Raw genomic sequence first — 23,388 nt, 5'->3', positions numbered from 1 at the left:
CAATTTGTTGCTCTTTATTCAAACGCATTTTTTAGGGCATCTGAAATATAAAAAATAAAATGTTAAAAACCATATGTATGGAAACTTTAGGCTCACTATATATATATATTATTGCAATTGAAAGAGGGCACTGTGGCAGACCAACCACAAGCGTTACCTGGACCACACAATTCAGGTCGTTGAGACTCAGACTATGAATGCAATGAATATATATATATATATATATATATATATATATATATATATATATATATATATATATATATATATATATATTTATATATATATATATATATATATATATATATATCATGTCATTTTCTAACCCACTTAATCCAGACCAGGGTTGCTTGGAGAGCTGGAGCCTATCCCTGCTGGCATAGGGCACAAAGCAAGGAACAAACCCCAGTCTATTGCAGGGTGAACACACATCCACACACCAAAAACACACTAGGGCCAATTTAGCAAGGAAGACTCGGGACACAAACCCTGGGCTTGTAATTTTAAGGCAGAAGTGTGTGTATGTATATATATATATATATATATATATATACAGTATATATATAGGGTGGCACGGTGCCACAGTGGGTAGCTCTGCTGCCTCAAAGGAGACCTGGGTTTGCATCCCGGATCCCCCCTGTGTGGAGTTGGCATGTTCTCCCCGTGTCTGCGTGGGTTTCCTCCCACAGTCCAAAGACATGCAGTTTAGGTGGATTGACAATCCAAAATCACAAAAGCAGACACCACAGACATCAAAAAAGGTTTGGGGCAGCCACCCGTATATTGTGCCCACAAATGGGTTAAATTGGTAGTGATGTTCACAGGTTTGAGTCCAAAACAGAACTGATTGTAAAATGAAAAGATGGCGGCTTTAAAGCCCGATACAGGAAGTGATGTCATCACTGGTGCCAGGACCTAGTGAGATTTCGTGTGGATGGTCTGCAGAAGATTGAGAAAGAGAGTTGGTGCAGCTTGCCACCCCCTGGTCTGGCGTGGTAGTACTTTTCTTAAGGCCTTTCAGCTGTCTCCCAATCGCATGTGTGTGACAAGATATATATATATATATATATACACACATACAGTATATACTGTTTATATATACATATCCAGATGGATAGAATTGCATGACTCACTTTAAAATGTTGGGTCACTGTGCCCAATTAATAGGCTTAATCAAACAAACAAAATCTGTGCTCGATGGCATCAGTTAGTTGGCAAGTTCAACCAAAAAGAGTCCTTAGCGAGGTTCAGAACTAGAGTAGGAGTTGGCAGCAGGGTCCAAAAAGCCGTTGACCTCATTTGGGGGCTGTCGTCTTTTTTTTTTTTTTTTTAGTATAGCATCCTTCCAGAAGGGCACGGAGGTCCAGCTCTGAGCATTTCGGTCAGATCAGTTGCCCTCTCCTGGTGGCTTCTAGGAACTGCGATTAGAAAGGGAGAGACAGCTACACAGTGAGTGCCCCCTTTGGTCTTATCATGGTACTAATTTATCACAGCAGAGACAGGAAGGTGATCTCCAGGCACACATGCGTGACATTGTATTGTATTTATATTGTAAAATAAATGAAGCATTAAATTAAGAAATCCTGGTTTAGTGTCCCATTTGTAGAAAGGAATTTTTGAAATTGGCACGATGGGCCAGTCTTGAGTTACAAGAATTCAGAAGTTCAGGAGCAAAGTGTCCTTCTTTGACGCTGGCTCTCAGTAGGGCATCCGTTTTAATGGACCCCCTAAAAGGGTGGGGCTTGTCAAATATGGGTCGAAGTGATCAGGGGTCTTCCTGTGGCTTCTCCTCCATTCTAAACAAAAAGCCTGGTTATGTTGCATTCATTCACATGCTAGCCTTGAGTTGTGCTGCTTTCGTCCTGGTTGGACTATTCAGAGAAGCGTGAGGTTGCTGTGAACTTATTAGACAATCTGCAAAAAAAATAAAATAAAAAAGCATTAATCATGTTATCCTGGTTCTGGGAGCAATGCACCAAACCTAAGAAATCCTTCCTTCTGTATGACATAGGTGGTCACCGATATTGGGGATTGTCTGGAAAGAAGCTTTCATAAGTTGACACAGCGAATATCCTAGCTGATGGGTGTGCCATGATGGGTGGGCATATATTCTTTGTGTGCCAGCAGTAAATATAATATCTTATGTATAAAACACTGAATATGGATTCTTGTGTGCGTCGGTCAACAACTGTGCCACCCAGCTCTCGGTTTCCTACATCAGCAGAACATTGAAAATTCTCCCTTGACATGTTCTATAGAATGCCAAAAATGGGATGTCAAAGTATGAAACGATTAAAACTGCAAACATTTCCTAGGTATTCTATGCAATGTCAAAAGGCAAACCGGAAAGTCATTCTGTATAATGCCTAATTCTATAGAATGCCTGCTTTTTACACATTGTCGGTAACATATAGGGTGGCCCAGATCTAATTATACAATTTTCATTGCGCTATAACGTATTAAGTTTATTACATAGAGAATTCACAGCACCTGCCCTGCACATGGAGATTTCACTTAAAATTCGTTTTGTTGCCGATAGATGGCAGCACCTGCCCTGCATTCCAAAATGGCGGGGAGACGGTTGTCAGTCGAACAGTTGCATAATTAGATCTGGACCACCCTGTATGTACAGCATATGGTGCCCCGTACAATGCCACTGTCACACACTTTCAGACTCTGGGCATCCTGGACCCATAACCGAACAACTAGGGGATGGCACCATGAGTGCTGCACTTGGTTTACTCCTCCTTAAATCTGTGTGAATTGACACTGTAGGTTCCTGATCCATCCGCTGCTCGTTTGCCTCCTGGGCAGAGATAAACAGCCTCAAAAGTGCTTCCCTGGTACTGGTGGCATCACCTCTGGGTGGGACTGCACCTGTGTCGACTCCCTGTAAGGGACTACAAGTTGTCTTTTAAGGGCCATACTGTACGAGAAAGAAATTTTGTCTTTGTGCTCAAAATAAAACAATGTGCATTTCTCTCTCCCCAGCTTGAGATCCCACTGCTGCCACCAATTAGCAGTATATATACTACAAGTTGTCTTTTAAGGGCCATACTGTACAAGAAAAGAAATTCTGTCTGTCTGTGCTCAAAATAAAACAATGCGCATCTCTCTCTCCCCAGCTTTAGATCCCACCGCTGCCACCAATTAGCAGTATATATACTACAAGTTGTCTGTTAAGGGCCATGCTGTACAAGAAAGAAATTCTGTCTTTGTGCTCAAAATAAAACAATGCACATCTCTCTCCCCAGCTTCAGATCCCACTGCCGCCACCAATTAGCAGTATATATACTACAAGTTGTCTTTTAAGAGCCATACTGTACAAGAAAGAAATTCTGTCTTTCTCTGTGCTCAAAATAAAACAATGCACATCTCTCTCTCCCCAGCTTTAGATCCCACCGCTGCCACCATTTAGCAGTATATATACTACAAGTTGTCTTTTAAGGGCCATACTGTACAAGAAAGAAATTCTGTCTTTGTCTGTGCTCAAAATAAAACAATGTGCATTTCTCTCTCCCCAGCTTGAGATCCCACCTCTGCCACCATTTAGCAGTATATATACTACAAGTTGTCTTTTAAGGGCCATACTGTACAAGAAAGAAATTCTGTCTTTGTCTGTGCTCAAAATAAAACAATGTGCATTTCTCTCTCCCCAGCTTGAGATCTCACCGCTGCCACCAATTAGCAATATATATACTACAAGTTGTCTTTTAAGGGCCATACTGTACAAGAAAGAAATTCTGTCTTTGTCTGTGCTCAAAATAAAACAATGCACATCTCTCTCTCCCCAGCTTTAGATCCCACCGCTGCCACCGTTTAGCAGTATATATACTACAAGTTTTAGATCCCACCGCTGCCACCAATTAGCAGTATAAATACTACAAGTTGTCTGTTAAGGGCCATACTGTACAAGAAAGAAATTCTGTCTTTGTCTGTGCTCAAAATAAAACAATGCGCATCTCTCTCTCTCCCCAGCTTTAGATCCCACCGCTGCCACCAATTAGCAGTATATATACTACAAGTTGTCTTTTAAGGGCCATACTGTACAAGAAAGAAATTCTGTCTTTGTCAGTGTTCAAAATAAAACAATGCGCATCTCTCTCTCCCCAGCTTTAGATCCCACCACTGCCACCATTTAGCAGTATATATACTACAAGTTTTAGATCCCACTGCTGCCACCAATTAGCAGTATATATACTACAAGTTGTCTTTTAAGGGCCATACTGTACAAGAAAGAAATTCTGTCTTTGTGCTCAAAATAAAACAATGTGCATCTCTCTCCCCTGCTTGAGATCCCACCGCTGCCACCATTTAGCAGTATATATATAGAACATAATTAAGTACCATTCATTCTAATGGGCACCATTGTATCACAGGGCTTTGGTGTGGCTGCTCCCTTGTGCTCAGACTGATTCACTTCCCTTACACCACAGCGTTGACGTTTGTCTTCATACGTTCTTTTTATTTACACCGAATTCGGTGTACAGTCTACGGTATGATCCCCCAAACCCAAATGAATGAAGGTTTCCCTGCGGTCTCCTGCTTGCTGGCAGGTCTCCTTTGTCTTCCTCAGATCGTTGCTGCTTTTGGTGCCCAACAGGAGGGATACTTCACATTGCATTCGGTAATACGGTATATCATTTATTTTATTTTTGTCATTGTTTTTATATTACGTTACAACTTACAGTGCAGATGCATGGCAATTTCTGATGTCGAGGCTTGTTTTTGTTTTATATGAATGCAATTTTGTTTTTTTTGTTCTGTATATCATTTACCACTCACGTAACATCATTTTAGTTTTGAAAATATTTATTTGCTTTTGAAACTGACTGCTTATCTGAGTTTATTGTATTATGTTTCAGTAAATAGTTGTTTGAACTGTTGAAAAAATTGTATTTATTGTTACATCGATCTGCTGGATTGTGACGGGCAGGCTGGACATGTTAGTTAGCAACATGTCCCCTTAAAGGACAGCATGGCGGGCGGAATTTATTGTTACTCTGGTTCTCTCTGTGGCAAACAGTCATGTTTATGATAATGTTGTGTACGTGACTTATTTTTCTCTTTTCTTAAAATCTTCAAGGATCAAATGAAGCAAATGTCGTATTTCCGTGAAATAAATGGAATTTAATCAACGGTGGAATGATGTGGTATACTGTTGTGTCCTTTTTTCAGATGAAGGCTTTTGTCCCCATATGAGGACATTTGCACTGCTCAAAACAACTAAAGGAACTCTCTGAAAACACATCAGATCTCAATCCTGCTGGCTCTCTCTCCTGCTATGGACTGATGTGGTGATGTGTTAGGAACAAAAGGATGGAAATGAAAATGATGAACTGACAAGAGGGCTGAAGTCAAAGACAACCCGGAAATCAAAGGGAAAAAATGATCAGGCAGGCAGGTGAGTCCATTTGGCCGAAATGTCATGGCAGCAACTCCAAATCGTACTCAGTACCCACCGTGCTTGTATGTATGCCTGACGACGTCCTAATGAGACAACAAATGGTGTCCTGGAGGATCTCCTCCCAGATCTGAACCAGGGTATCACTGAGCTCCTGGATAGTCTGAGGTGTCGGATGGACTGACACATAATGTCCCACCCAGAGGTGTTCTATTGGATTGAGGTCAGGCGAGTGAGCGTGAGGGTCAGTCAATGGTATCAATGCCTTCATCCTCTCGCCACATGATGCCGGGCATTGTGGTAAACCAGGAGGAACCTAATGAGACAATGAATGGTGTCCTGAAGGATCTCTTCCCAGATCTGAACCAGGGTATCACTGAGCTCCTGGACAGTCTGAGGTATCAGATGGACTGACACATAATGTCCCACCCAGAGGTGTTCTATTGGATTGCGGTCAGGCGAGTGAGCATGGGGGCCAGTCAATGGTATCAATTCCTTCATCCTCTCGCCACAAGATGCCGGGCATTGTGGTAAACCATTAGGAACCCAGGAGCCACTGCACCAACATAAGGTCTGCCAATGGGTCCAAGGATTTCAGCCCAATACCTAATGGCAGTCAATGTGCCATTGTCTAGCCTGTAGAGGTCTGTGTGTCCCTCCATGGATATACCATCACTGACCCACCACCAAACCAGTCATGCTGAACGATGTTACAGGCAGCATAACGTTCTCCATGACTTCTCCAGACCCGTTCACGTCTGTCACATATGCTCAGGGTGAACCAGCTCTCATCTGTGAAAAGCACAGGGCGGCAAATCTGCTATTCTATGGCAAATGCCAAATCGAGCGCCATGGTGCCCACTAGAGGACGTCGGGCCCTCAGGCCACCCTCATGAAGTCTGTTTCTGATTGTACAGCAAATGATTTATGAGGATAGATAGATAGATAGATAGATAGATAGATAGATAGATAGATAGATAGATAGATAGATAGATAGATAGATAGATAGATAGATAGATAGATATGAAAGGCACTATATAATAGATAGATAGATAGATAGATAGATAGATAGATAGATAGATAGATAGATAGATAGATAGATAGATAGATAGATATGAAAGGCACTATATAATAGATAGACAGATAGATATGAAAGGCACTATATAATAGATAGATAGATAGATAGATAGATAGATAGATAGATAGATAGATAGATAGATAGATAGATAGATAGATAGATAGATAGATATGAAAGGCACTATATAATAGATAGATAGATAGATAGATAGATAGATAGATAGATAGATAGATAGATAGATAGATAGATAGATAGATAGATAGATAGATAGATAGATAGATACTTTATTAATTCCAAGGGGAAATTCACAAGAAATTCACTGAGCCTTTACAGTTTAAGCGAAAGAAGATTAAGAAGAGACCTGACTGAAGTGTTTAAAATTATGAAGGGAATTAGTCAAGTGGATCAAGACGGTGACTTTAAAATGAGTTCATTAAGAACACGGGGACACACATTGGAAACTTGTTAAGGGGAATTTCACACAACATTAGAAAATTTTTCTTTACACAAAGAACGACAGACACTTGGAATAAGCGACCAAGTAGTGTGGTAGACAGTAAGACTTTAGGGACTTTCAAAACTCGACTTGATGTCTTTTTGGAAGAAATAAGTGGAGAGGACTGGCGAGCTTTGTTGGGCTGACTGGCCTGTTCTCATCTTGAGTATTGTAATGTAATGTTTGCACAGAGACATTCACGCCAACGTTCTGCCTCCCTGCTGGAGGTCATTTTGTAGGTTCTGCTAGTGCTCATCCTGTTCTTCTTTGCCCAAAGGAGCAGACACCGGTGGGTCCTGCTGATGGTTAAGGACTTTCTACGAGGGGTCCTGTCCAGCTCTCCTAGAGTAACTGCCTGTCTGTCTCCTGGAATCTCCTCCATGCCCGTGAGACTGTGCTGGGAGACACAGCAAACCTTCTGGCAATGCCACGTATTGATGTGCCATCCTGGAGAAGTTGGTCTACCTGTACCACCTCTGTAGGGTCCAGGTATGGCCTCATTCTCCCAGCAGTGACACTGACCGTAGCTAAATGCAAAACGAGTGACAAAACAGATGAGGAGGGAAAAATGTCAGTGGCCTCCCCCCACCTGTTAAACCATTCATTCCTGTTTTGGGGGTCATCTCATTGTTGCCCCCCTAGTGCACCAAAGCAGCTGAAACTGATGAACAAGCCCCTCTGCTACTTCACTGACCAGATCAATAGCCCAGAAGTGTCATTGACTTGATGCTGTACTCTCATTAAAAAGAGTTCCTTTCATTTTTTGAGCAGTTTATAGTACCAGGGCTGGATCTGCTGTGAAACTAATGAAGCTTAAGGTGTGGGGGATCTGTAATCCCGGAAGGGCCCCAAGACGTGACTTTAGCCCACATTACTTAAACAGTTTGGGTGTCTAATGTATGAGAAGAGATTTAAAAAGTAATAATAATAATAATAATGGGAGGCACGGTGGCGCAGTGGGTAGCGCTGCTGCCTCGCAGTAAGGGGGTTCACTTCCCGGGTCCTCCCTGCATGGAGTTTGCATGTTCTCTTCGTGTCTGCGTGAGTTTCCTCCCACAGTCCAAAGACATGCAGGTAAGGTGATGTGGCGATCCTATATTGTCCCTAGTGTGTGCTTGGTGTGTGTGTGTGTGTGTGTGTGTGCCCTGCGGTGGGCTGGCGCCCTGCCCGGGGTTTGTTTTTCTGCCTTGCACCCTGTGTTGGCTGGGATTGGCTCCAGCAGACCCCCATTACCCTGTAGTTAGGATATAGCGGGTTGGATAATGGATGGATAATAATAATAATATAGCCTAATTCAGTACAGCAATTTTAATCAAAATCTGAGATGTAGTGGTTACATTTTTAAAATAATTTGTGGTGATCTGACAGGGAAGAGGATAACAGTGGTTACCAAGAATGCTTTCCTGGTTGTGATGGGGCCCCCATAACAGTTGAAGCTTCAGGGTCCCAAAAATGTAGATGTGCTACTGGCTCGATAGTAAGAATAATCATTTTATAGCCAATCAGGTCAGGTTGGGGATATGCACTGGTACAGCGCGTTGTCGCACCCAACACACTCCCAGGCAGACCCGCGATTTCCTGAATAAGACGCAGCACTGAAGGAGTCCAGTCTTCGTCTCAGGTCACTGGATAGCGTCCATGTCTCAAAACAGGGAGCACCAGGACTCTAAAGACTTGGACCTTCATCCTTTTGCAGAGATATCAGGAGCGCCACACACCCCTTTTCCAGTGACATCATGACCCCTTCATACTCCCCCCATGTATATTTACAGCAGCTCTGACCCAAACATACACAACATTTAGGAGAAACTAGGAAGTGACGACACCCTTGATCAAGTAGAGAAATGCAACCATTCCAGCCAAATAATGACTCGCACGTATAATAATTCTGATTACGGAGTCGTTATTATAATGTGCATTAATGTGACAAACATACTACACCTCAAAAATCAAATCATATCAAGAATGAATGTGATTCACAGACTTTATTTTTGTTCCCTTTTAAGAGGTCAGGTCAAGTTGGGGAGCATACACACACACCCAATACGATGAAATAGCTCAGGATCCCGGTTTGCACCCCGTCCCAGGCAGACAGGCAGTCCAGTCTCACCCCACCAGAAATGACCCTCTATCTGCCGCAGTCCAGTGTTACGTGGGCCTCCCCTTGGCCTGGTCCAGCAGCACGGGCCCTTAACAATGAGGATTCTGCGAGCCGGATCACTCTCGGGTACTCGCGCCACATGGCCGTAATGCCGTAACTGACACACCCTCGCAATTCAGGTCATGTGCCTCATTTGGGACTCTGTGAGCAACACAAAGTCTAACCAGTGGTACCCAAGGACCCTCCACAGAGACACAGCACTGATGGAGTCCAGTCTTCATCTCAGGTTACTGGATAGCGTCCAGGTCTCAAAACAGGGACTCTAAAGACTTGGACCTTCGTCCTTTTGCAGATATCAGGAGTGCCCTTTCTAGCGACATCATGACCCCTCCATACTCCCCCTATGTATATTTACGGCAGCTCTGACCCAAACATACACAACATTTAGGAGAAACTAGGAAGTGACGACACCCTTGATCAAGTAGAGAAATGCAGCCATTCCAGCTAAATAATGACTCGCGCATATAATAATTCTGATCACTGAGTCGTTATTATAATGTGCGTTAATGTGACAAACATACTACACCTCAAAAATCGAATCATATCAAAAATGAATATGTTCCCTTTTAAGAGGTCAGGTCAAGTTGGGGACCATACACACACACCCCATACGATGAAATGAACAATGAGCATACAATATAATACAATTTATTTTTGTATAGCCCAAAATCACACAAGAAGTGCCGCAATGGGCTTTAAAAGGCCCTGCCTCTTGACAGCACCCCCAGCCTTGACTCTCTAAGAAGACAAGGAAAAACTCCTAAAAAAAAACATTGTAGGGAAAAAAATGGAAGAAACCTCAGGAAAGGGCAGTTCAAAGAGAGACCCCTTTCCAGGTAGGTTGGGTGTACAGTGGGTGTCAAAAGAAGGGGGTCAATACAATACAATACAATACACAGAACAGAACAAATCCTCAATACATCCATCCATTATCCAACCCGCTATATCCTAACTACAGGGTCACGGGGGTCTGCTGGAGCCAATCCCAGCCAACACGGGGCGCAAGGCAGGAAGCAAACCCCGGGCAGGGCGCCAGCCCACCGCAGGGCACAATTTAGAATCGCCAATGCACCTAACCTGCATGTCTTTTGATTGTGGGAGGAAACCCATGCAGACACGGGGAGAACATGCAAACTCCACGCAGGGAGGACCTGGGAAATGAACCCGGGTGTCCTAACTGCGAGGCAGCAGCGCTACCCACTGCGCCACTGTGCCGCCCTTATGACACATGTAACTGTGTATAATGTTTCATGAGCCTCTACACCAGTGGTCTCCAACTCTGGTTCTGGAGGGCTGTACTGGCTGCAGGCTTTCATTCTATATCATCCATCCATCCATTATCCAACCCGCTATATCCTAACTACAGGGTCACGGGGGTCTGCTGGAGCCAATCCCAGACAACACAGGGTGCAAGGCAGGAAACAAACCCCGGGCAGGGCGCTAGCCCACTGCAGGGCATACCCACACACCAAGCAAACACTAGGGACAATTTAGGATCGCCAATGCACCTAACCTGCGTGTATTTGGACTGTGGGAGGAAACCCACGCGGACACGGGGAGAACATGCAAACTCCACGCAAGGAGGACCCGGGAAGCGAACCCAGGTCTCCTAACTGCGAGGCAGCAGTACTACCCACTGCGCCACCGTGCCACCCATCCTCAATACAGTATAAAAATAAAAATTTTAGAAGTACGGAGCAGAATTTAACAGTAGATGATATCACATAATAGGATTTGGATATATTAGGGTTAGGGTTAGGGTTAGGGTTAGGGAGTTAGAGTTCTGGAGACCTCATCCATCAAGCTGCCTCCCCCATTTGGTCATTCCACAGCTGAAACAGCACTGGGCCAGCCAATCCGATGAAAGGACCCCTCTTTCCTATGATTCCTGCGATCCTCCATCAGAGATGACTTTACCTTATGCAGGCAAAACAACTTGGCAGGTGGACCGTGGCACCAAATGCCACATTTGAGTACCGAGAAGAGAAACAGAATACGTGAGTGTTAGTATCCAGTTATAACTATCATGTTACTTATGTTTTAGTGCTAATGACCAACAACAGAGATGCAGTCTGTACAGTTAATCAGCAGCTCTAGTCTTGCAAGCCGGATCACCCTCGGGTAATCGCACCACTTGTCCATAGTAATGTGCCTCCATGAGCAACACAAAGTCAAACCAGTGGTACTGAAGGATTCTCCATAGAGACACAGTACTGAAAGAGTCGAGTCTTCATCTCAGGTCACTGGATAGCGTCCATATCTCACAACTGGGAGCACCAGGACTCTAAAGACTTGGACCTGCGTCCTTTTGCAGAGATATCAGGAGCACCACACACTCCTTTCCAGCGACTTCATGACCCCCCAACCCATCTACTGACTTCATAGGAAGAGTCACCAGAGTCATGAATGTCACCGCCGAGGTAAGTAAACCTCTCGACGAGGTCGACACTCTCTCCGCAGACAGACACAGTGCTGATGGCCGTGCTCAAGGGGTCATTTAAGGCCTGGATGTTGGTTTTTATCAGGACACTCGTAAGCCCAGACATTTTATAACGTTCCTTTAAAACATCAAGGATTAGGGTTAGAATGCAGTACAGAAAAAGCACAACAAACATACATCATTAAGTAAAAGTGCAGAAGTATGTTAACATCCTGGCTCGGCAGGAAACAGATCATTTTTTGAGTTGAACCAGGAGATGCGTGCATAAGGCAGTAACAAAACTACTAAAAAATAAACAAAGCGACTGAAATCCAGTGAGAGAGGGGCAAATATTATAGAGCCAATAACTCTAAAGAGAGAGTTTGCATTAAAGTTTTAAAGGATTTATCCATAGGTTGGATAAAGCTTGGTGCAGTCGCTGACCTTTTATCTCATCGTGCTGATGAACTCGAGGTCGCAACCCCAGAGACCACGCCCCTAGAAACGGGGGATGCAGCCCTACCGATGGTAACACAAAATCCGTGAACCTCGGGGGGGGATTGAGGTTCACACACATCACTGCAGGTCTCCGCATTTTTACAGGAGGCAGGACCAAGAAACATTAAAAACGTTGACAGACGAGAGGAGACCATTCAGCCTATCAAGCCTGTTTGTTTAGCTAATAGCTAAGCTGTCCCAACATCTCCTCCAGATTCTTCTTCAAGATTGTCAAGGTTTCTGCTTCCACTCCTTGATTTGGTATTCCATGAAGCCCCATTCATTCAGCTGCCACTCAAGCATGAAGCCCTGCCCAGTATACTGCCACTCAAATGACTAGCCCCACCCACCCCACTGTCATTGAAGTGCTTCGTCTCGTCCAGCTGCTGCTTTTCTGGAACATAAGAAATTTAACAGACAAGAGGAGACCATTCAGTCCATCAAAAGTTGTTTGTTCAGCTAATAGCTAAGCTGCCCCAACATCTCCTCCAGATTCTTCTTCAAGGTTGTCAAAGTTTCTACTTCAGCTCCATGTCCTTCCAGGTTCTGACTAATCATCCATCCATTATCCAACCTGCTATATCCTAACTACAGGGTCACGGGGGTCTGCTGGAGCCAATCCCAGCCAACACAGGGCATAAGGCAGGAAACAAACCCTGGGCAGGGCGCCAGCCCACCGCAGGGCACACCCACACAACAAGCACACACCAGGGACAATTTAGGATCGCCAATGCACCTAACCTGCATGTCTTTGGATTGTGGGAGGAAACCCACGCAGACACGGGGAGAACATACAAACTCCACACAGGGAGGACCCAGGAAGCGGGTAACTGCGAAGCAGCAATGCTACCCACTGCACCACCGTGCCGGCCCTCTGACTAATCAGTGTATACAAAATCTAATTTTTGCTGATGATATTGTAATGATAGCAGATACCCTAAAACAAAGACCAGGGATCTGTAAACATCTGGAACATGCAAAGGTGGAACAGATTGGGATGCTTATGAAAAACACATGAAAGGCAAGTGATGTTTGTAAGAAAAGAATGGATAGACTCACCCATGGAACCCAGCAGGGTCGTCTCACAGGAGATTGCCATCTAGTGTGATCAGGGAACAAATAGTCCATGCAGGTGGTCTCCAACTGTCCTTCCATTATGCTCAGGTATGGATCCTTGAACCATCCCAGACAGGATGCCAGCCAATGCTGGGTGTCAATGACAGTATGAACCAACCATAACAGCATGTCCTTCTAATCCAGTGGGGGGGAGGGGGTGCGTGAAGATGTGAAAAAAAGAAAACAAGAATCAAAAATATGAAAAATACATCTATTGAAACCAAAACGAATTAACTTAAACTACATTCTGATACTATAAAAATAAATATAGAGTTATCTATCTATCTATCTATCTATCTATCTATCTATCTATCTATCTATCTATCTATCTATCTATCTATCTATCTATTATATAGTGCCTTTCATATCTATCTATCTGTCTGTCTGTCTGTCTATCATATAGTGCCTTATCTATCTATCTATCTATCTATCTATCTATTATATAGTGCCTTTCATATCTATCTATCTGTCTGTCTGTCTGTCTATCATATAGTGCCTTATCTATCTATCTATCTATCTATCTATCTATCTATCTATCTATCTATCTATCTATCTATCTATCTATTATATAGTGCCTTTCATATCTATCTATCTATCTATCTATCTATCTATCTATCTATCTATCTATCTATCTATCTGTCTGTCTGTCTGTCTGTGTATCATATAGTGCCTTATCTATCTATCTATCTATCTATCTATCTATCTATCTATCTATCTATCTATTATACAGCAGGTTTCATATCTATCTTTTATATAGTGCCTTTCATATCTATCTATCTATCTATCTATCTATCTATCTATCTATCTATCTATCTATCTGTCTGTCTGTCTGTCTGTCTGTCTGTCTGTCTGTGTATCATATAGTGCCTTATCTATCTATCTATCTATCTATCTATCTATCTATCTATCTATCTGTCTGTCTGTCTGTCTGTGTATCATATAGTGCCTTATCTATCTATCTATCTATCTATCTATCTATCTATCTATCTATCTATCTATCTATCTATTATATAGTGCCTTTCATATCTATCTATCTATCTATCTATCTATCTATCTATCTATCTATCTATCTATCTGTCTGTCTGTCTGTGTATCATATAGTGCCTTATCTATCTATCTATCTATCTATCTATCTATCTATCTATCTATCTATCTATCTATCTATTATACAGCAGGTTTCATATCTATCTTTTATATAGTGCCTTTCATATCTATCTATCTATCTATCTATCTATCTATCTATCTATCTATCTATCTATCTATCTATCTATCTATCTATCTGTCTGTCTGTCTGTCTGTCTGTCTGTGTATCATATAGTGCCTTATCTATCTATCTATCTATCTATCTATCTATCTATCTATCTATCTATCTATCTATCTATCTATCTATCTATCTATCTATCTATTATATAGTGCCTTTCATATCTATCTATCTATCTATCTATCTATCTATCTATCTATCTATCTATCTATCTATCTATCTGTCTGTCTGTCTGTGTATCATATAGTGCCTTATCTATCTATCTATCTATCTATCTATCTATCTATCTATCTATCTATCTATCTATCTATCTATCTATTGTACAGCAGCTTTCATATCTATCTTTTATATAGTGCCTTTCATATCTATCTATCTATCTATCTATCTATCTATCTATCTATCTATCTATCTATCTATCTATCTATCTATCTATCTATTCAATACATTTGTTCTGCTTTCCACAAAGTGTTATCTTTTTTTTCAGACCAAGTAACAAATCAATATCGATTTCGTAAGTTTTCCAGATAGTCCAACCGGAAATCCACATGAACGCACTGAAGCGGGAAGGTGAAACGTCACACCTTGGAGCGCCGTATAATATTTACTTGAGGGAAATAATCCGAGAGCACGTGAACAGTGAGAGGAAGGGTGACTGGAGCAGGTGACGTCAAAACCAGTGCACACCGGGATCATTCGTGCAGTATGCGGTTCGGAAGGCAAATGCGTGGTTAATTAATTTTATGATTTCTACCCTTTTTTTATTTAATCGTTTCAAATTGCTAATAACTGAAACCGTGAACAGAGAATCTGTATGGTGTCACTGTAACTTACCATCAGAATGTCACATTCGCCTGATGTCCCTAACATTTGCCATAACTGAATTGCTTTGGAAGTCCCATTTCATAAAAATGATGACGGCTGGTGTTCTGTTGAATTGTGTTGCTTTGTCGAAATTCGCTACATGTGCAAATATTTACATATTTAAAAATCAAAACGTTAAAATAAACATTAGATTTTTATGGTATTATATTCAGCCAAGGATTATTTTCTAAGGTTACACAAACCAATCATGTTCGGCTTTCAATCACAAGACAAAAAAAAAAACATATTAAAACGTGAAAGGCGTTTCATAGATACTTTGAATACGTTTGATCCTAATTGCCTGAACGACAAATAATACTTTTAGCAGGGTCTGTTTACATTAATTTAATTTAATTGATTCATTTATTTTTTGGCGGTTGTTTTACAGTAATTGTATACTGGGCATGCGGAGGAGCACATCTCGATAGGTTGAATGATTCGATACAACACCGGACCTGCTCAAGCATTCATTACCATTTTTTTTACTTTATGTTAATTGGCCAATGCAAATAGTCTCTGGGTGTGAACATGGGGAGTGTGTGTGTGTTTGCGTGTGTTTGTGTGTATGTGTGTGTGAGAGAGTGAGAGCGGTCCCATCCTGGTCTGTTTTCAGCCTTTTGCCAGATCCTGCTGAGATAGCCGTGGACCCCCACAACCCTGAAATAGGTTGAGAAGGTTTTAGAACTCCCCTGCAGTGCCTGCACTGCCCTCAAACGCCCCTGAATGTTATGCCATGTGTATATTTTCGGACTTGTTTACAGATGGTCTTCTCTCATCCGTGTTATTGAAGTGGAGCCTCATGAGTTTTCCGACTATCCAGCTTCGATCCTTTAGGGACAATGTTTGTCCAATGATAAGCGCAACTTCTAAAGGGTGACTTCATCTTGCCTTCTGGCGCCATCACAGCCCTGCATAACTGGCTTAACTGGTCCTGTGGGGTGTGTGAGGAGAAGTGAAGAACTTGCAGGTTTTGCTCTCTAAACATCCCAGTTTAAAGTTGAACTTAACACCTCAAACTCAAGTTGTTAGGCAGGATGGCTATTTAAAGACAAATTTATTTTTTCTATTAGAATATTTCAGAAAGTATTCATGGGAGTCGGTGATGGGAACAGAGACCTGAGGGCTCATCGATATGCAAGTTGAATTAAAAACATGGGGCAGTGCTCTGGCACAGTGGCTAACATTACTGCTTCATAACCCAGAGATTTGGGTTCAATGCCAGGAGTACAGCATCCTGAAGCAATGTGAACGACACACTGGGTGTGAAAGAGCTTCGTATTTGTGAAGTGCTCTGGCACACCACACTATGTGGTAAAAAGTATGAGGACACCCCTCGAAACTGTGTTCACGTGTGTCATTGTTAAAATGAAGCACACAACTATGCAATCTCTATTGAGAAAGAGCAGCAGGCCATGCTGGAGAGCTAAGTCACTTGAAACATGCCATTGTCATAGGATGCCACCTTTGCTACAACTCAGTGCATGACATGTCTGCTCTGCTCAAGTTTTATTGTTGCAAAGTAGAAGGAACAAAGAGGAATAACAGCTCAGTCATAAAGTGGCAGACCACGCAAACTCACAAAGAGGGGCAAACAACTGCTGAAGCACAAAGTGCGTGTTACCTTCCTCCAAACTGAACACATGACTTTCTTTTAACACCTTTCTATTAAATTGGGCCTTTCATATCTATCTATCTATCTATCTATCTATCTATCTATCTATCTATCTATCTATCTATCTATCTATCTATCTATCTATCTATCTATCTATCTATCTATCTATCTTATATAGCGCCTTTCCTATCTATCTATCTATCTATCTATCTATCTATCTATCTATCTATCTATCTATCTATCTATCTATCTATCTTATATAGCGCCTTTCCTATCTATCTATCTATCTATCTATCTATCTATCTATCTATCTATCTATCTATCTATCTATCTATCTATCTATCTATTATATAGCACCTTTCATATCTATCTATCTATCTATCTATCTATCTATCTATCTATCTATTATATAGCACCTTTCCTATCTATCTATCTATCTATCTATCTATCTATCTATCTATTTTCCAACCCGCTGAATCCGAACACAGGGTCACGGGGGTCTGCTGGAGCCAATCCCAGCCAACACAGGGCACAAGGCAGGAACCAATCCCGGGCAGGGTGCCAACCCACCGCAGGACACACACAAACACACCCACACACCAAGCGCACACTAGGGCCAATTTAGCACCTTATATTATAGCACCTTTCATATCTATCTATCTATCTATCTATCTATCTATCTATCTATCTATCTATCTATCTATCTATCTATCTATCTATCGTGGACACCAGGGGGTGCTCCAGCTCCCCATACACCCAACACATGCAGGCTCAGACACAAGTTACAGTAAATGTCCAAAGAGTCTTTATTCTTGGGAAATTCTTCCCTATAAACATTTCCCATCACAACCTTAAGTATAAGTAGCACACAAGCACAATTATACTTTGTTTCTTCCTTTTCTTTTTATCACTGCCTCCTCCACTCCTCCTCTCAAGCTTCGTCGTCCTCCTCCTCCAGACTCTGGCTGTTGGACCTGAGGCAGGCAGCTCCTTTTATCTATCACCCAGAAGTACCTCCAGTGCTCTGCAGACATGATCTGAAAGCACTTCCAGGTGAAGTGCCATGAAGTAGGTCTCCCCAGTCCCTGCAGCACCCCCTGGTGGCACCCATGGTTGACAAACCCCAAATCCCACGATGCCCTGTGGGAATCCATGGCTCTGCTGCAACCCAGACGGGCTGCCATCTAATGTTCTGGGGGAGACAATGTCCTGTTTATGTTGTCTCCCCATATCTTTCCATCTTGAAGGCATCCCAGCTGGGTAAGAACGCTGGCTGTCAATCATGCTGTCTATGTTGTATGTAGTGCCTTTCATGTCTGTTTATCATCTGTCTATCCTGTATGTAACTGCAACCCCTCAGCGTCTTTCACCTCCCAACCCCCATAGTCCTTAACAGAGCACAAGGGGTTGCTGTGGCACACACTGTGTGACCTCGGTGGCAGTACACTGAGCCCAACTCTGTGCCATCCTATGGGGATTAGTAAAATAAGTGTTGCATAAATCACAAAAAGAAACTCATTCCCCTGCCCAACGTGACCTTCTCATCGAAGCAGAAAGACATTGCTAAGACAAATCCATCATATGGCGCCTTTCCTGCTGCCATCACAAGATCTGATTTCGTTTAAGCCGTGATCACAGATATCAAATGCTGCACCTCTTGAAAGTGCAGAGCTGTTGGGATTAGGTGTGGAGCCTAATGTTTATTCTCCTTTACCTTCGGCATGATTCCAGGGACTCAGTGTCTCCAAAAGTAAAAATTCCGGTTTTCTCACATTCCTGAGCCTCATTACTCACCTGACAGGCCTTTTCTTTTAGATTCAGCTGGTAGACCAACAGGATCTCAAACAACAACTAAGATCTGTCAAGGAAATGAAAAGGTGACGGGGTCAGCGGTCTCTGGAGGCAACCAGAAACACACCCCCCCCCCACACCCCCCAAGCTTCCTTTCGTAGTCTGGAATGGTGACTTGTGTTTCCTGTGGCTTTAACTTTGGGAATGTGATTCATCATCCATCCATCCATCCATCCAATGTCTAAACCCCACTTTATCATAAGCAGTGGTGTGGAGAAGCTGGAGCCTATCCTGGCACGCATAGGGGACAAGGCAGGAACGATCCCTGCAGCATTGTTAAATAAGAGTGTCCAGTTTCAGGTTGAAGTCTCATTCGGTGTGTGTGTGTGTCTCGGCTTTTCCACTTCAATGCTCGATATTCTTGAAGTGGCAACCACTACGTGCAGCTTAGCACAATATTCTACCTATTTGTTTTTCCTCCTCCTGTGTGGCTGCACTCAGGTCCCAATCTAGGGTCCTGAGGTGGTTTGTCATGTGGTGGGTTCGGCAACACGCTGTATCAGTGCATGCTCCTAACCTCCTCCTCTGTCTTCTCCTTCTTTGTCTTCATATTCTTGTTCTTCTTTCCACATTTCTATGTGGTGTACATTCCTTGTGTTTTGGGAGTGGTGCCCCAGGAGACAGGGTCACCCTGTCTTTCCTGCTGCTGCTGGATTCTTCTTCTGGTTTGATAAGTCAGCCAGAAAGAGAAACCAGCAAGGGAGCATTGAGTTAGACTACACCTTCTTCTTCTTCTTCTTCTTCTTCTTCTTCGTCTTCGTCTTCTTCTTCTCCTTCTTCATCTTCTTCTTCTTCGTCTTCTTCTTCTCCTTCTTCATCTTCTTCTTCTTCGTCTTGCTTCTTTCCACATTTCTATGTGGTGTACATTCCTTGTGTTTTGGGAGTGGTGCCCCAGGAGATGGGGTCACCCTGACTTTCCTGCTGCTGCTGGATCCTTCTTCTGGTTTGATAAGTCAGCCAAAAAGAGAAACCAGCAAGGGAGCATTGAGTTAGACTCCACCTTCTTCTTTGTCTTCTTCTTTGTCTTCTTCTTCTTCGTCTTCTTCATCTTGTTCTTCTTTCCACATTTCTATGTGGTGTACATTGCTTGTGTTTTGGGAGTTGTGGCCCAGGAGACGGGGTCACCCTGACTTTCCTGCTGCTGCTGGATTCATCTTCTGGTTTGATAAGTCAGCCAGAAAGAGAAACCAGCAAGGGAGCATTGAGTTAGACTCCACCTTCTTCGTCTTCTTCTTGTTCTCCTTCTTCGTCTTCATCTTCTTCTTCTTTGTCTTCTTCTTCTTCGTCTTCTTCTTCTCCTTCTTCGTCTTCTTCTTCTTCTCCTTCTTTGTCTTGTTCTTCTTTCCACATTTCTATGTGGTGTACATTCCTTGTGTTTTGGGAGTGGTGCCCCAGGAGACGGGGTCACCCTGACTTTCCTGCTGCTGCTGGATCCTTCTTCTGGTTTGATAAGTCAGCCAGAAAGAGAAACCAGCAAGGGAGCATTGAGTTAGACTCCACCTTCTTCTTTGTCTTCTTCTTTGTCTTCTTCTTCTTCGTCTTCTTCATCTTGTTCTTCTTTCCACATTTCTATGTGGTGTACATTGCTTGTGTTTTGGGAGTTGTGGCCCAGGAGACGGGGTCACCCTGACTTTCCTGCTGCTGCTGGATTCATCTTCTGGTTTGATAAGTCAGCCAGAAAGAGAAACCAGCAAGGGAGCATTGAGTTAGACTCCACCTTCTTCGTCTTCTTCTTGTTCTCCTTCTTCGTCTTCATCTTCTTCTTCTTTGTCTTCTTCTTCTTCGTCTTCTTCTTCTCCTTCTTCGTCTTCTTCTTCTTCTCCTTCTTTGTCTTGTTCTTCTTTCCACATTTCTATGTGGTGTACATTCCTTGTGTTTTGGGAGTGGTGCCCCAGGAGACGGGGTCACCCTGACTTTCCTGCTGCTGCTGGATCCTTCTTCTGGTTTGATAAGTCAGCCAGAAAGAGAAACCAGCAAGGGAGCATTGAGTTAGACTCCACCTTCTTCTTCTTCTTCTCCTTCTTCGTCTTCTTCTTCTTCTTCTTTTCCAACTACTTTGAATGTTACGATTATCACCACCCTTATCCCTGGGTAGTAAGATACACTGCTGTGTTCTCCAGAGGTTTGTCATGTGTTGGGTTCGGCAACACACTGTATCAGTGCATGCTCCTAACCTCCTCCTCCTCCTCCGTCTTCTCCTTCTTTGTCTTCTTCTTCTTCTTTCCACATTTCTATGTAGTGTCCATTCCTTGTGTTTTGGGAGTGGTGCCCCAGGAGGTGGGACCACCCTGAATTCCCTGCTGCTGCTGAATCCTTCTTCTGGTTTGATAAGTCAGCCAGAAAGAGAAACCAGCAAGGGAGCATTGAGTTAGACTCCACCTTCTTCGTTTTCTTCTTGTTCTCCTTCTTCGTCTTCATCTTCTTCTTCTTTGTCTTCATCTTCTTCGTCTTCTTCTTCTCCTTCTTCGTCTTCTTCTTCTTCTCCTTCTTCATCTTGTTCTTCTTTCCACATTTCTCGCACTGGAACTACTTTGAATGTTACGATTATCACCATCCTTATCCCAGGGTAGTAAGATACACTGCTGTATTCTCCAGAGGTCAACCAGACCTCTCTGGCATTGAAGTCAGCTTGTTGTTCAACTGAGGACTCTTTAAGAATGAGGGCTGCGCTGAGGACTGTGATCTCCTGGATCTCTTTTCATGTTGACTCTAAGTGGATGTTTGTCCAGCTGATCTTGGAACTCTTGCAAGTCTTGACGGTTTCCAGTGCGCCTACTACCACTGGATCCACTCCAGTCCTTGTGTTTCACATGCATCTGACTTTGATCTCAAAGTCTTTATACTTGACAGTCTTCTGCCCAGGATGTTGTTCTAATCCAGGATTAGGGCTGCCAACCGTCCTCATTTTCCCGGATGTGTCATTTAAGAGGCTTGACGTATTCAAAATTTTTAATGGCTTATTAGTTTACCAGGGACTGTGACTGTGGCCAGCTTCTTATATAATAATTATATTATAATAATAAGGGTGGAGTGGTGGCTCTGAGTCTAGGGATCTGCACTGGCAATCAGAAAGTTGCCGGTTCGAATCCCGTAAATACCAATAGGGACTCTGCTCTATTGGGCCCTTGAGCAAGGCCTTTAATCTGCAATTGCTGAGCGCTTTGAGTAGTGAGAAAAACACTTTATAAATGCAAAAAATTATTAAAAAAAAATTATTATTATTATAATACGCTACAGTTTCTGTTTGTTTGTCTGTACAGGATTTAAATCACCTGTAGCTCACAAACTGTTTGACCGATTGACCTCAAATTTGGTACACCTATACTACGTGATGTCTACTGTCTGCTTTTGGGGTGATGATTTTTATTCCTCTTTTTATTTTTATTTCATTCTATTGTAGAATCAACTCTTGGCAGCAGGGTGGCCTTGCGGCACATGCGTAAGGGCGCCGTTCTCATCCCTACCACCTTTACTGTCACTTCCTCTACCTCTTCATATCTTAAATCATTCTTGAGGCAGATTGAAGACTTAAGTGTCACAGGTGTCTGCTCACACTCACAGGTAATCTAACTTTGTCACCATTAAAACATCCAACTAAGCCACCCAGTTTTATTAGGAGACTGGGAACTCCTGAAATTTACCAATAATAGCACACAGGTTTCTTTAAATTGGGCGGTGAGTAAACACACAATGAAAGACACCACAGTAATTTCAGAAAAAAAACAACAGTAAGTTCTATTGTTCAAGACAATATAAGGTACATTAAAAAGATAAACGAACATAACAGAACCTAAACATATCAGGAATTAACTTCCTTTTTTTAAAAGGAAAATACACAGTCCACACTCTAAAAGTCCGTAAAAACAAGAATTGGAGGATACAACCTTTAGTGGTGCAGAGTCCGGTTTGGGCACTGTGTTACCCCAACACTTAATTGTTCATGGATGCACTCTGTTCCCCGGCAGAAGTTGTGTCAAATTGTTGACTCCCTGTCAGCATCTCTTGGTTGTTCCTTTTTCTTCCACTCTGGGCTCCTTGTGTTGCTGGGACCTAGGCACGCCTCATTCCTCGTCTGTCCGCTTCGCTTGGTCCTCTCATGCGGCTTCCCTCTTTCGCTGGACCCACAACTGGCGTCTCCTTGTGGAGCTGTCTCTTCCTTCCTGGAAGTGTTGCCGTCCTTGTGCCTCACGTCGTGCCAGCCAGGTACCCTTGTCTGCCTGCGAGCCCCTGTGCCCTGACCGAGTGTCTTGGCAGCGTTTCCTGTGGACTCTCCCTTCTGCCTTCTGCTGGCCAGGAGTTTATATTTACTTCAGTCCCTGCTGTTGTCAGTCCTGGACAAACAGTTTAATCAATGGCACATCTAAATTGCCTGGGTTTAACAATTAATAAAAACACAAGTTAACAAAATGTATGGTTATCAAACATTAATAAGTACAGATATGCTGATTAGGAACCAATATTTCCAAGCCAGGTAAATACAGGCATTCTTCTAAGGTCAAACTTCAAAACAGTGACTCCCTTGCAGGACAGCAAATACCATTAATAAGTACAGACAGCCTTTTAACTTCTCACCCCCCAGTCCCAACAGTGGGTGCCTAATGGAACCACCCAGTGCACAAAAAAATGTAAAA

Source organism: Erpetoichthys calabaricus, chromosome 11 (assembly GCF_900747795.2).
Source record: "Erpetoichthys calabaricus chromosome 11, fErpCal1.3, whole genome shotgun sequence".
Lineage (NCBI taxonomy): Eukaryota > Metazoa > Chordata > Cladistia > Polypteriformes > Polypteridae > Erpetoichthys > Erpetoichthys calabaricus.
Note: the sequence above shows the minus strand (reverse complement) of the source record.